Source organism: Lissotriton helveticus, chromosome 10, assembly GCF_964261635.1.
Source record: "Lissotriton helveticus chromosome 10, aLisHel1.1, whole genome shotgun sequence".
In the NCBI taxonomy this organism is placed as follows: domain Eukaryota; kingdom Metazoa; phylum Chordata; class Amphibia; order Caudata; family Salamandridae; genus Lissotriton; species Lissotriton helveticus.
Window position 1 is genome coordinate 270,192,115 of NC_136071.1, and position 14,609 is coordinate 270,206,723.

Here is a 14,609-nt window from a genome sequence, read left to right on the forward strand (position 1 = left end):
CTGGCAAGCAGTGCGAGTGTTGTAGGCAGGGAGAACCCCCGTGTGTTGAAGTTTCAGCGTTTCCTCAGGTCCCCAACGTTCCAGCCCCATTTCCAAAGTCCGACCGGGCCATGCAACTAGGATGCCGTGATCCTGTTACCCTCGTGAAGTCACGGGCTGTTCCTGACAGTGGCCACTTGCCTGATCTGACTATGAGGCGGTCCTGCAAAATCCGATTCCACGGGTAATTCAAGCAAAGTCGCCAACAATTGCCGGACACTGAGCAGAACGGGTCCTCTTCACGTGCTGCTGGCAAGCACGTCAATAATGAAAAACTCGACCCCTTCGTGAAGAAAGCCAGAGGACACAAGGGGAGCATTCGGGAACACATTTATTGACAGCTTAAATGTGGCATGATGCATTTCGGCGTGTTGCCTTCTTCGGATGCCGTAAGCTTTGACCGGGAACACTCCTCCTCACACACTTGATATTCACAGGTCCTCCCAATTAACGGAGGTCAGCTGACTCCACCCGCTGACGAGTTACAGCTGCAGTTCAAAGTTGTTGGACTGCAGTTCCCATCATGCAGCATCCTGGTAAGTACGGATGTGGAGCCAAAGTTTGATCGTGTGATCTGGGCTGTAAGTCCTGGCAAGCAGTGCGAGTGTTGTAGGCAGGGAGAACCCCCGTGTGTTGAAGTTTCAGCGTTTCCTCAGGTCCCCAACGTTCCAGCCCCATTTCCAAAGTCCGACCGGGCCATGCAACTAGGATGCCGTGATCCTGTTACCCTCGTGAAGTCACGGGCTGTTCCTGACAGTGGCCACTTGCCTGATCTGACTATGAGGCGGTCCTGCAAAATCCGATTCCACGGGTAATTCAAGCAAAGTCGCCAACAATTGCAGGACACTGAGCAGAACGGGTCCTCTTCACGTGCTGCTGGCAAGCACGTCAATAATGAAAAACTCGACCCCTTCGTGAAGAAAGCCAGAGGACACAAGGGGAGCATTCGGGAACACATTTATTGACTGCTTAAATGTGGCATGATGCATTTTGGCGTGTTGCCTTCTTCGGATGCCGTAAGCTTTGACCGGGAACACTCCTCCTCACACACTTGATATTCACAGGTCCTCCCAATTAACGGAGGTCAGCTGACTCCACCCGCTGACGAGTTACAGCTGCAGTTCAAAGTTGCTGGACTGCAGTTCCCATCATGCAGCATCCTGGTAAGTACCGATGTGGAGCCAAAGTTCGATCGTGTGATCTGGGCTGTAAGTCCTGGCAAGCAGTGCGAGTGTTGTAGGCAGGGAGAACCCCGTGTGTTGAAGTCTCAGCGTTTCCTCAGGTCCCCAACGTTCCAGCCCCATTTCCAAAGTCCGACCGGGCCATGCAACTAGGATGCCGTGATCCTGTTACCCTCGTGAAGTCACGGGCTGTTCCTGACAGTGGCCACTTGCCTGATCTGACTATGAGGCGGTCCTGCAAAATCCGATTCCACGGGTAATTCAAGCAAAGTCGCCAACAATTGCAGGACACTGAGCAGAACAGGTCCTCTTCACGTGCTGCTGGCAAGCACGTCAATAATGAAAAACTCGACCCCTTCGTGAAGAAAGCCAGAGGACACAAGGGGAGCATTCGGGAACACATTTATTGAAAGCTTAAATGTGGCATGATGCATTTCGGCGTGTTGCCTTCTTCGGATGCCGTAAGCTTTGACCGGGAACACTCCTCCTCACACACTTGATATTAACAGGTCCTCCCAATTAACGGAGGTCAGCTGACTCCACCCGCTGATGAGTTACAGCTGCAGTTCAAAGTTGTTGGACTGCAGTTCCCATCATGCAGCATCCTGGTAAGTACCGATGTGGAGCCAAAGTTCGATCGTGTGATCTGGGCTGTAAGTCCTGGAAAGCAGTGCGAGTGTTGTAGGCAGGGAGAACCCCGTGTGTTGAAGTCTCAGCGTTTCCTCAGGTCCCCAATGTTCCAGCCCCAATTCCAAAGTCCGACCGGGCCATGCAACTAGGATGCCGTGATCCTGTTACCCTCGTGAAGTCACGGGCTGTTCCTGACAGTGGCCACTTGCCTGATCTGACTATGAGGCGGTCCTGCAAAATCCGATTCCACGGGTAATTCAAGCAAAGTCGCCAACAATTGCAGGACACTAAGCAGAACGGGTCCTCTTCACGTGCTGCTGGCAAGCACGTCAATAATGAAAAACTCGACCCCTTCGTGAAGAAAGCCAGAGGACACAAGGGGAGCATTCGGGAACACATTTATTGACAGCTTAAATGTGGCATGATGCATTTCGGCGTGTTACCTTCTTCGGATGCCGTAAGCTTTGACCGGGAACACTCCTCTTCACACACTTGATATTCACAGGTCCTCCCAATTAACGGAGGTCAGCTGACTCCACCCGCTGACGAGTTACAGTTGCAGTTCAAAGTTGTTGGACTGCAGTTCCCATCATGCAGCATCCTGGTAAGTACCGATGTGGAGCCAAAATTCGATCGTGTGATCTGGGCTGTAAGTCCTGGCAAGCAGTGCGAGTGTTGTAGGCAGGGAGAACCCCGTGTGTTGAAGTCTCAGCGTTTCCTCAGGTCCCCAACGTTCCAGCCCCATTTCCAAAGTCCGACCGGGCCATGCAACTAGGATGCCGTGATCCTGTTACCCTCGTGAAGTCACGGGCTGTTCCTGACAGTGGCCACTTGCCTGATCGGACTATGAGGCGGTCCTGCAAAATCCGATTCCACGGGTAATTCAAGCAAAGTCGCCAACAATTGCAGGACACCGAGCAGAACGGGTCCTCTTCACGTGCTTCTGGCAAGCACGTCAATAATGAAAAACTCGACCCCTTCGTGAAGAAAGCCAGAGGACACAAGGGGAGCATTCGGGAACACATTTATTGACAGCTTAAATGTGGCATGATGCATTTCGGCGTGTTGCCTTCTTCGGATGCCGTAAGCTTTGACCGGGAACACTCCTCCTCACACACTTGATATTCACAGGTCCTCCCAATTAACGGAGGTCAGCTGACTCCACCCGCTGACGAGTTACAGCTGCAGTTCAAAGTTGTTGGACTGCAGTTCCAATCATGCAGCATCCTGGTAAGTACCGATGTGGAGCCAAAGTTCGATCGAGTGATCTGGGCTGTAAGTCCTGGCAAGCAGTGCGAGTGTTGTAGGCAGGGAGAACCCCCGTGTGTTGAAGTCTCAGCGTTTCCTCAGGTCCCCAATGTTCCAGCCCCATTTCCAAAGTCTGACCGGGCCATGCAACTAGGATGCCGTGATCCTGTTACCCTCGTGAAGTCACGGGCTGTTCCTGACATATATATATATATCGCCAGTAGGTATATATAGTTAGGATTTTTTCTCTATGGGATTTTTGAAAATTCTATGTCTAATAACTTTGGCGTTTGTGGACGGAATTGGCTGAAATGTTCAGGAAAATGGAACATTTTGTTTCTGAGCAGCCCCTGAAAATTTGGGGGGGTTTCGTCAAGGGGGGCCGAGAAAAAAGGGGGGTCCCAAAACGTGTTTTTAACATTGAGTTTTCCATAGGGCGGTTGGCCTCACTTTTAGCCCGAACGGCTGAATGGATTTGCACGAAACTTGGCAAAATTGTAGGGACTGGTAGCCTGATGTGCCTTTGCTAGGTCTCAATATATGTGCTCCAGTGGATTTTGAGAAATTAACGTTCAAAAAAAGATATATATCTGTAACAGCGGACCGGGCAGCGCTCCAGTTCGCGTACTTTTCGCGTTACGGAGCTTTGTGAAGCGAAGCTGATTGGTTCTCCGGCGTCTGTAAACATTCCAAACAGTCCGTAGCGGCCGCCATCTTGTCTCTCGGTAGGATCGAGAGACAAGAGGAGGCCAAAGCGAAGGGGCAAATGACCATAAGGGGGCATAGTAGATCCTCCCTGACCCCCTAGGTTTGATGTGGAGGTTTTAAAAGGGCCCCGCGGGGCAAAAAAAAAAAAAATAATAATAATCGAACGGCTGAATGGATTTGCACGAAACTTGGCAAAATTGTAGGGACTGGTAGCCCGATGTGCCTTTGCTAGGTCTCAATATATGTGCTCCAGTGGATTTTGAGAAATTAACGTTCAAAAAAAGATATATATCTGTAACAGCGCTCCGGGCAGCGCTCCGCTTCGCGTACTTTTCGCGTTACGGAGCTTTGCGAAGCTGATTGGTTCTCCGGCGTCTGTAAACATTCCAAACAGTCCGTAGCGGCCGCCATCTTGTCTCTCGGTAGGATCGAGAGACAAGAGGAGGCCAAAGCGAAGGGGCAAATGACCATAAGGGGGCATAGTAGATCCTCCCTGACCCCCTAGGTTTGATGTGGAGGCTTTAAAATGGCCCCGCAGGGCAAAAAAAATAATAATTTTTTGCGTGGGGAGCGTCCGGTTCGCGAACCGGGAAGCGTTCTGGGGAGCGTACTTTGTTGAAAATTAGTGAAAAAAGTTAGAGTAAAATAATAATTGTGAGTGATCAGATGTAGGGTAGCTCTGAGAAGAGCTTTTGGGTTTATGGTACATTTAGGTACTTATAAGTAGGTACCAATGCACAGTCTTAAATTCAGAATGAAAATTCTGTTGCCCTCATCTGAGAAGTGAACTCCATCTCCTCTGTAGATATCTTGCATGTAGTAACGCAAGTTATTGTTGTACATGGAGCCCATTCCATGGTCTCTCATGTAAGCTGAAACAGATTTGTTTACATGCTTCCTCGACTTCTCAATTTGTGGACAAAATTGGTTTGACCACCTCCATTTCTGTCTTTGGCATATATTTGAATATACCAAGGCAGTTTGAGGAAAAAGTGCCATCAATTGCTCAAAGGTGTCCTTTAAAAGCATTTCCAGACCTACCCCAGTCAAAGTGCCCAAATCATTACCTCCACAGTGCACAATTAACAGGTCAGGTTTTGGCAAATGCATAAAGGTTTTCACCAATGGTATCAATTGGTGACATTTTAATCCTCTGTGGCCAAACCACTTAATTTCCACATCTTGTAAATTGAGGTTAGGTAAATTTCTGTTCTCAGCATACCTCTGAGCCCAATAGATGTAACTATGTCCAACAATCCAGACAGAAAACATGGTGAGAGAAGGTTCTCCTGCAGTCAGATGAAGTGTGGCAATGAAATGGCAGTTGAAAAAATAAGAGTGTAAAATGAAAAAAACTGTGGAGTTTCTGTGTTAATGAAGCAGTAAGAGTGATTGGTGGATTTTGATTGCTGAAAACAGAAAGTTAGGGTGCATGGATGAGTTCTTTGAAAGATGTATTATGAGTGGTCAAGAAAAAATCATTAAATGAAAGAATGCACTGGATATGCAGGTGCACTGAGAGTTCAGAGTTCAATTGCAACATTGTTGTGTGAACTTGCAAACACCAGAGGTCTTCCAAGAGGTGGTTGCTATGCAAAAAAAGCAGAGAGGGCAGAGGGGGGAAGGGTGTTGATTTGAAAAAAAGTGAGGGAAGAGTTTTGATTGGGTGACATGAGAGATATGTGTGAAGAATTACAGCATTTCTGTGCTTTTGATAGCTGCAGACTCTGGAGTGCATACCTTTTGCTCTGCTGAAGACAAATTGGTGTGTTTCTGAGACTGTTTTGAAACTCAAAGTATTTGCTAAGGTGAGAAAAGATTTCTTTAATTTAGATAGAGAATAGTGTGCTTTAAGGAGAAAATTATGAAGAAAGTTGTGTTTTTCAAATGTTGCTTTGTCTCAAGTGTTTTACAAATAGATTTTGTTTCTTTGAGAAATTGTAATTGGAGAAAATGTGAAGTATTAGTACTGACAGGGTTTTTATGTGCATAGGAGCTGTGGAGTGTTTTCAAATTATGACTTGTAAATCGTTTTTGAGGAAAAGGAATGGTTTTAATATTTATGACAAGGACATAATGGTGTATGCTTCTTTATAAGGCAATTGAGTGTCTCTGATGTTATTTTTCCCATTTTAATGTAAGACCTTTCCCTGTGGAGCAAATTGCTTGTAAATATGCTCCCACCTGTGCATGGCAAATTTAGATTTTGAATGTTTGCGTTACATAGCCATGTTAAAAGTGACCCAAACATGCTGCAAAGGCAATCAAAAAACGCTTTCATGTGTCTTAAGGACATTTTAAGGCATTTCCCCATGTGGAGTGTTTTTAAATTATGACTTGAAAATCGTTTTTGGGGAAAAGGAATGCTTTTAAAATTTATGACAAGGACATAATGGTGTATGCTTCTTTATAAGGCATTTCAGTGTCTCTGATGTTATTTTTCCAATATTAAATTAAAAGACCTTTCCCCGTGGAGCAAATTCCTTGTAAATATGCTCCCACCTGTGCATGGTAAATTTAGATTTTGACTGTTTGAGTTACATAGCCATGTTAAAAGTGACCCAAAAAAGTTGCAAAGGCTTTAAAAAAACACTTTCATGTGTCTTGAGGACATTTTAAGTCATTTCCCCGTGGGCAGTGTTTTCAAATTATGAGTTGAAAATCGTTTTTGAGGTAAAGGAATGTTTTTTAAATTTATGTGCGCCATATGCCCCCAAATTTCTTTTTCAGGGGTGCAGCAGGGTGTTCTTGAGACACCCCTGCACCCTCGGAAAAATTCCTAATTTGCGATGAGCTAATTGCTAATCGCAAATTGCACCTTCATTCCTATGGGCCTCGTGCTCCATGGAAATGAATGGGTAATTTGCAATTAGCAATTTGCTCATCGCAAATTAGGAATGGTAAAGAATCGCTATTTATTCCTTAAAGTTCGCTATTTAGGAAATGCAAAAAACTTTGATGATACATATGGCGGTTCATCTCTAACAAGATAAGAAGCTTAGGGATAGATTTATGATGACTGGCGCATCACCAGGGATGTGCCAGTCATCCTGCGCCGCTGTTCCGCCACCCATGGTGTGCTGCATTTACAATGCGGCGCACCATGGGGCAAAAACAGCACAGATGCGTGACGCATCTGTGCCGTAAAGGTGGCGCATTGTTGGAGTTGTATCGCAAGTGTGATGAAGCTCCAGCAAGGCTCAGGGGTGCCCCTGTCGCAGGGTTTCTGTTCTCACACAGAACTGTGCACAGAGGATTGGAACCTCGGCGAATTAGGGTGCCCCAAAACTCACCTTAGTACCCAAAAACCCCTTACCAAGCTAGCTACAGTGTCACATTGGATATAACAAACTCCCAATGTTTAGACAATCCAGAACATGAACTTACAGTACCTCAGGATACGTGGAACTCATGAACACTCGGTCGTTATATATTCATTACAAACCAGAACATGGAGTTAAGAAGAACACATGTGCATTTGAAATGTTTATTTACTAATGCCGTCTTCTCAGGCGTAGTATCTTAGATAATACAAGTACACATATTATCAGTAGCAAAATTGCCAGCATAGTTACTAGTACATAAAAAGCGAATGGTGACAGCATGTTAACATGCTGTAAATGAATAAGAGTTAGCAACACTTATATCTCACCCTCCCTAATACACATATTATATTATTTGCTAAGAAGGTCTCTTTGGGTTGGTTTAGGGCGGGCCCATACCATAGTGTCCTAGATTTGAAGGAATCACATCAGCATACAACAGCTCTCTCTTCATGTGAACCGCATCAAGTGTTGTGTATGTGTGTTCGGCAAAGCAATATAAAACCCGCCTCATGCCCAGAATTGGCAGAAGCTGCACTTATGTTATGACTATGAAGTCGTGGAGATCAGACCTCATAACAATTCTGTATCGTGTTGTTCTTGAAACTTCAGCACTCCCTGTACAGACATAGTTTAACAAGCAAAGCAGATAGTAGAGCAATAACATATTATTCTCATGTAAACCACGATGAACTACTAGGTTGAAAGCTAAAGCAACAACTAAGTGTTGTGTGCAGAAGTTGCAAAAAAGGAAAAATGGCGTTTAAACCGGTAATGAGCCCATGCTAACTTAACACGGTGTAAAGATATCCAGGATCTACATGACACCCCCCCATGATCCGGAAACGAACTGAATAAGATAATAGAAGTGCCATCTCATGAGAGCAGATTGCAACTTTATATGTGCACGGTCCGCAAGGTAAAACATTAAAAACTAGCAAAATTTAATGCTAAAAAAAAATAAAACAGCCAACTACTTTATCGAGGCTTAAGCCAATAGGCAAGCTAAATAATAAAAACTTGACAAATAAGTCAATGAATTGTCAATGAAATGCTAGTACTCAGCATGTCAAACATGAAAAAGGTCTATGACATAACTGTGTATGCAAAATAAGCTGCAACAGCCTCCAATAGGAAGTCACCGTCTTCATCCGAAAACAGTTCAGCCATCCAACTTAAAAGCGGAAAAGAACATACGTGCTCTCCCAGCACCGGATCCTCTATCACCATCAGAGGACAGCTCGGTGGGTTTTCAAGAAAGCTCTGTTCCAAGAAAGACTGTGCTGCCGCCAGTAAATTCCAGGGACCAATTAGTCCATGCATCAATGCCACAGCCATAATCCTTTCGCCAGGACAAACCAACTCGTGAGTAATGATAGGACTCATCAGCTGATTAAAGTCGACGTCAGGAGAAACCGGTCCGCAGAGACACAAATCAATGGCCCAATCGAAATCACAGGTCAGGCAGTGAAATACAGGCTGGACACAGGTGAAGTAGGATAATCGAAAAGATAATCCATATGCCGTGCTTAATATCGCCAACGGCATTGTGCCATAATATTCAAGCATGCGATTGCGGAACAGCGCCAGCAGCTGCAGGGCGGGACCTTGCACAGGAAGGACATCCATATTTAAAAATGTAAAAAACCACAAGAGCGCCCGCTGCTAATGCAAGTAAAACTGGGAATCCACCAAACAAAGTGGAAAAAATAGAATAAAAGAAAGCAGGGATGACTCCAAAGATTTTCTCAAATGAAGTCACGAGACCACTGCTAACAACTTTAAAAAAATGCGCCAGGCCCTTTGTGGAGGACGCGTTAAAGATAGTCCGAACCATCTTGCTGAAATGCAAAGGCGAATCAGTATTTAAAAGGGCCTGCACCTCTGTACGGGTGTTCGCTATGTGAAGCACGAAAGTTTCACGGGCTGAACTCAAGGCCACCTCTCTCTGAGACAAAAGAGCCCTTATTCTTGCCATGCCGTTGAAATCTGCTCCCAAGGTTGGTATTTGTGGCCAGATTGAAAACTCCCTATGTTCATGTGTGGGAGGAAATAGAACATTTCTGCAGCAAATAACCCGTTCACTTACTGTTACGATAAAAGGAATACTTCTAATTAACCCACAACAATCTTCATTATTGAGCATCAAATAACTACCATTTTCCAACAACTTGAACGTGGGGATGATAGCAGGAACTGGCGTGCCTTGCAACACGCAAGCCATATTTGGTCGGTCTTTGTTGCATGAACCGTGTAACTGTATGTGCCTACACATTAGTGAATGATCTGGCGTCTCAGTGCATTCCTCTCCATTCAGATAAACTTCTTGATCATCTTTGAAACATCTGTATGTGTATGGAAGCGACCAGACCTCATGAAGAAAACCACTACCTAAAGGTTCATAACGACCTATTGGTACATATTTCATACAATTTGAAAACTTATATAAAGCAAAAGGCAGCGTTATTAAACCGTGGATAAGCCACGTTGCAGCATTGGCCTCTGCCACTGAAAAAGGCAAAGATTCTAACCTTTCAATATGTAACATAGAAAAGGAAGCATCACGCATTGACAGCAAGCGTTGTTTGTCAGTCAAATTGAATGGGGCAAATAAAGAAGAAACGTTCATGTATCCCCAGGGAACTTTACCATTTTTCAGAGTTTGAAGGGTCCAAGCAAATTGCATGATTGATCTTAATTGATTCTGACCATGGTATAACACTGACACTTCATCATGCACAATATCGACAACTGACGACACAATGTCATCTAGTGTGTAAATTCTAGATGAAAGAACGCTAATACTATTGTCAACAACTGCAAGCACTTTTTCAAGATTCGCTTGATCAATAGCCGTAAGGCGTGTAGCAGCCTCAATCTGAGTCAGTTTCCAAATTTCATTGTAAGCTGCATATATCCACCTTTTCGACCTGCCACTAGCCGGGCCTTTAATGAAATCATTCAAATCCACGTCTGCATTCAGTTTAGAAAGGTGACTTTTAACTGCAAGTAAAGTTGAATGCTTCAGCCAATTCTGACACAATTTTCCTACAAAGTAAGTCGTGACAGTGTGGACCAAGTCAAACCGGGGATCAGATCTAACATTTTTAAAACCTTCTGTTAAACCCAAAAATCGATTCTGGCAAGAATCTGAACTACGTTGCCAAAGCAGCCAACCTTTTGGATTTATACTGGAAATGTTAAAGGAAGAATTACGGAGTAGGGCCTGTAAATCACTAATGGACAACCGAGTAAAATTACTCCAACCATCATATTCCTCTAACTCCGGGATAGTAGGGGTGTTTAATTTTTTAGAAGTAGCCAATCCAAAGCATGTGGTCTGGGAAATTGTTTCATTCAGAAACAACATATGATTCGGGATGAGACATGCACGGTGCAAAGCCTCAGTGCCTTGTACCTGCCAGGTTTGTGAACCCCAAACTGATGTAGATCCTGGATATCTTTACACCGTGTTAAGTTAGCATGGGCTCATTACCGGTTTAAACGCCATTTTTCCTTTTTTGCAACTTCTGCACACGACACTTAGTTGTTGCTTTAGCTTTCAGCCTACCTGCGTCAAGACCTATGCCTGCTTCAAGCAGGCGCAGGGTTTTGACGCAGCTTTGTCCTATCTGATTGTAAATGCGGCACACCATGGGTGGCAGAGCAGCGGTGCACGTTAACTGGTGCATCCCTGGGGATGTGCTAGTTAACATCAATCTGCCCCTTTACATTTAAGTATGTGCAGGGGACACAGAGTCGGTGAGGCTTATCCAAGGTTAAGAAGAGATGAGTCCTGTTCACTGAAAAATTGGACATAGGCTTCACCTCCTCAGCATCGCTGGACATGGCTAAATATTAGCTGCAAAATGTTACTCTTGTTAAACAATTTTACTATTATAATCTCTGAGATTTGTCTCTTACTCTGGAACATCTCATTGTTGTTATCTTTCTTTAAAGATAAAGACAACATCAACATGAGCGACAATCAGCAATCAGTTGATTTCGACCTCATCATTGAACTCGTAATTGAAACATCAGTGGATGTTGATCCCTTGGATGATTTAAATCCTGAGGATGAAGAAGAACGTGATGAGGATGCAGATTTGTCAGAATTGTATGACATAGGATGGGAAGCTGACGTGCTTGAGCCTATGGAACTATAAACATTTATTTAAAACATTTATAATAAATAAAAAGTAAAAATGTAAACCGTTTAATTTAAAAATAAAGACACCTTCAAAAACAGGTTATGTGTAGTGTCTTCAATAAAATATTAAAATATGCTCATAAAATTAGATCAAATTCACATATAAAACAGCACAGGTAAAATGAATATAAATTCCATTTCTTTTCTGCTATTTCTGTATTCTAAATTTGCCAAGCACTAAAAAATCTTCTATGTAAAAATGTTAAGTAGTGTGTTAAGTTTTTGATGACTGTTATTGATTTACTGTTGGGTAATAGTGGTTAATAACATTTTTTATTATATTTTACCACAGATTCAACTGCAGATCATTTCAAGATTTCAGCATGCCAACCAAAGAAAGACTGAGAAAGGCTGCAAAACGTCAAAGACAGCAGGTCAATGAAAAAAAGCAGCAGTCCTCTAACAAAAATATTTGTCAAGTCACCAAGAAAGCACCGGGTAAGAGTACAAAAACATTCATAAGAAATATCTGTAGTAAAAAAAATATTACTACAGAAAATGTTTCAGTCCAGAAAAGGAGAAGCAATTCAAACGGAAAGGAAAGGCCAATGAAAAATGTTACTGCTAGAGCAAGAGATAACTCTGTGCATGATAGTAGAAGGAAACAACAGTTTAGGGACATTCGTAAACGAATGTTCCGCAACAGGATAATTGGCAATTTGTTAAAAAATATTAAGAAAGGTCAACAGAAAGTGGTTTTTTATAAGAGAAAAAAAATAGTTGAGAAAGTTATTGATCAGGCATTTGAAATTAAACGTAAGTTATTTATTTTGATAATCAATAGAATTAGGAAGCTAAACAAGGCAATTTATGATTTCAAAAGAAATAGTAGATGGAAGAGAATAGTTAATCGTAGTAATTTTTGTGAAGTTTTTTCTGGAGAATGGATGCATAGTTCAAGCTCTGAGGCATTTTTTAATGAGGAGAGTTATTTCCAGGATAATGATTTGGTGCATGCAGTTGACACCAGTGGTCGAGCTTATGAAGTGAAAGATGGTTGTCCAGTTGAAAAAGAAAAACTTGTGACAACAGAGATAGAAGAGGTGTTAGGTAATGAGGTTTTAGGAAGACGTCCTAAGGGTCCTGTGTACACCTGGAAGTGTAGTAGTATTTGCAGTGTACGACAGGATTCCATCAATTTGCTTTGTGATTTTATACGGTCATTTAATAGGAAAAGTTTGAAGCAGAAAATGAAGTTGTTGCAAGAATTAGATCCTTGCAGAGTGAGAGAAGTGACAGGTTTGCATGGTCATTCACTGGCTTGTCCTTCCAGGAGAGTATGCCAGAGTGTTTTTCATCATTTCAGGATGCTAGCAGTGCATCATAATAAAGTGAGGAAATTAGTTAGAATGTTGTATTATGCTAAGAGTCCAGCAATTATGCTTAAACAATTATGCGCTGCTCTTTTGCATGGTTCTGAAATAGATGTGAAGAATATATGTGAAGAAATTGAGTTTTGTTACTTTGGAAGTAAAGAGGAGAATGTTGAAATTGACCAAGAAGAAGAGAGTAATGTGGAAGATAGTGTACAGGTTTCCAGTACAGATAATTTCCAGAGGGAAATTGCGACGTTTGAGGTGAAATCAAGTGAGAGGCCAAATTTCACTTGTGTGTGTTGTCGACGCACTTATTATAAGAATCAGACTAAGTTAGTGGATTTATATGCAAAAAGTGAAAGGGAAAATAATAGTGAATGGAAGGATTTTACAACATACTTGATGGTAGAAAATTGTTTTGATTTGGGATTGGATCAACGTGTGTGTACTTATTGTTGTAACAAATTAAATCAAAACCAGATGCCTGCTAGAGCAGTTCATAATAATCTGGAATTGGTTGAGATTCCTTCTGAATTGAAGGATTTAAATACTTATGAATCTATTTTGATTCAAAGTATCCATCCCTTTCAGGCTATTGTAAGAATGGAGCCAAAGACAGGGAAATTGCCTCCATCAGATTTACAGAGAGGATTAAAGGGAAGAGTTGTTTATTTGCCTCTAGATTTGAAGAAAAACATTAACACAATTGGAGTAGAAAAAGTGGAAGAGGAACCTCTGGTTATCTTAGTTAATGGGGTTCCGACAAAGAATAAGAAAATATGGCAAGATTTAGTGGATGTTAGGAAAGTCAAAAAGGCAACATTGTATTTGAAAAAAAATAATAAATACTATAAAAATGTATATGTTGCAGAAGAGGAAGTAAGTGAGGAAGAGGATAGCGATTTGTGTGCTGGTCAAATTGAGAAAGTAGAACCCTGCACTAGTGAAGAAATATATGAACATTATAGTGTTCATCCTTTGCATTCCAAGGAAGTCATGGGGAATGCTATTGAGTTGTTTCAAATGAAACAAGCCAAAGGGAGTCCCATTAGTGTTTGGGAGGAAAGTTTGGAAGCTCGGTGTTTCCCACAGCTTTTTCCAACAGGTCAGGGAGGAAGATATGATGAGCGACCTCATCAAATTCCTGCTTCTGAATACCGGACTTTGCGATTGTATGCAGGAGATGCTAGGTTTCGACAATGCATTCCCTATTTGTTTCATCTCCTGTTTGAAAGCGATCTGTCTGGACTGTCATATGCAGTGAACCACATCTTGAAAAGTGGTATACACATGCAAAACATCTCGGCAAGTGACTTTATGGATAAAGTCAATGTCCAAGACAGTATTTTGGATTCTCACCTGATTAATCTCATGGCGTGTCAGCGTGGTACTAATGAGTACTGGTACCGTCGTCATGGCGATTTAAAATGTATGCTGAGGAACTTAGGAACTCCCACATGGTTCCTCACTCTGAGCTGTGCCGAGTATGGCTGGGAAGACTTACTTGAATTTCTACGAGAGGCAAATGCAAACATCGAAAACATCGAATTCAAGACACCCGGAGAACTGTGCTCTTTGGATCCAGTCAATGTATGCAGGTACTTCAATCATAGATTTGAAGCTATGATGTCTTTCATCATGAATAAGAGGAATCCACCTCTTGGAGAGGTGTTGGATTTCTTCTGGAGAAAGGAGTACCAAGCAAGAGGTGCTCCTCATATACATATGCTGCTGTGGATCAAGGATGCACCTAAATTTGGAACGGATCCAGAAGACTCAGTGATGAGTTTCATACAACAGTATTCTACGTGTGCTGTTCCAAACGCAAAGGAGAAGAAAAGCCTAAGAGAAAAAGTTCTACGTTTCCAAAGCCATCGATGTGGAAAGTACTGTCGTCGTAAATTCCGAAACAAGGACAAGTTCTACACCAAATGTCGTTTCGGCTTTCCACGAC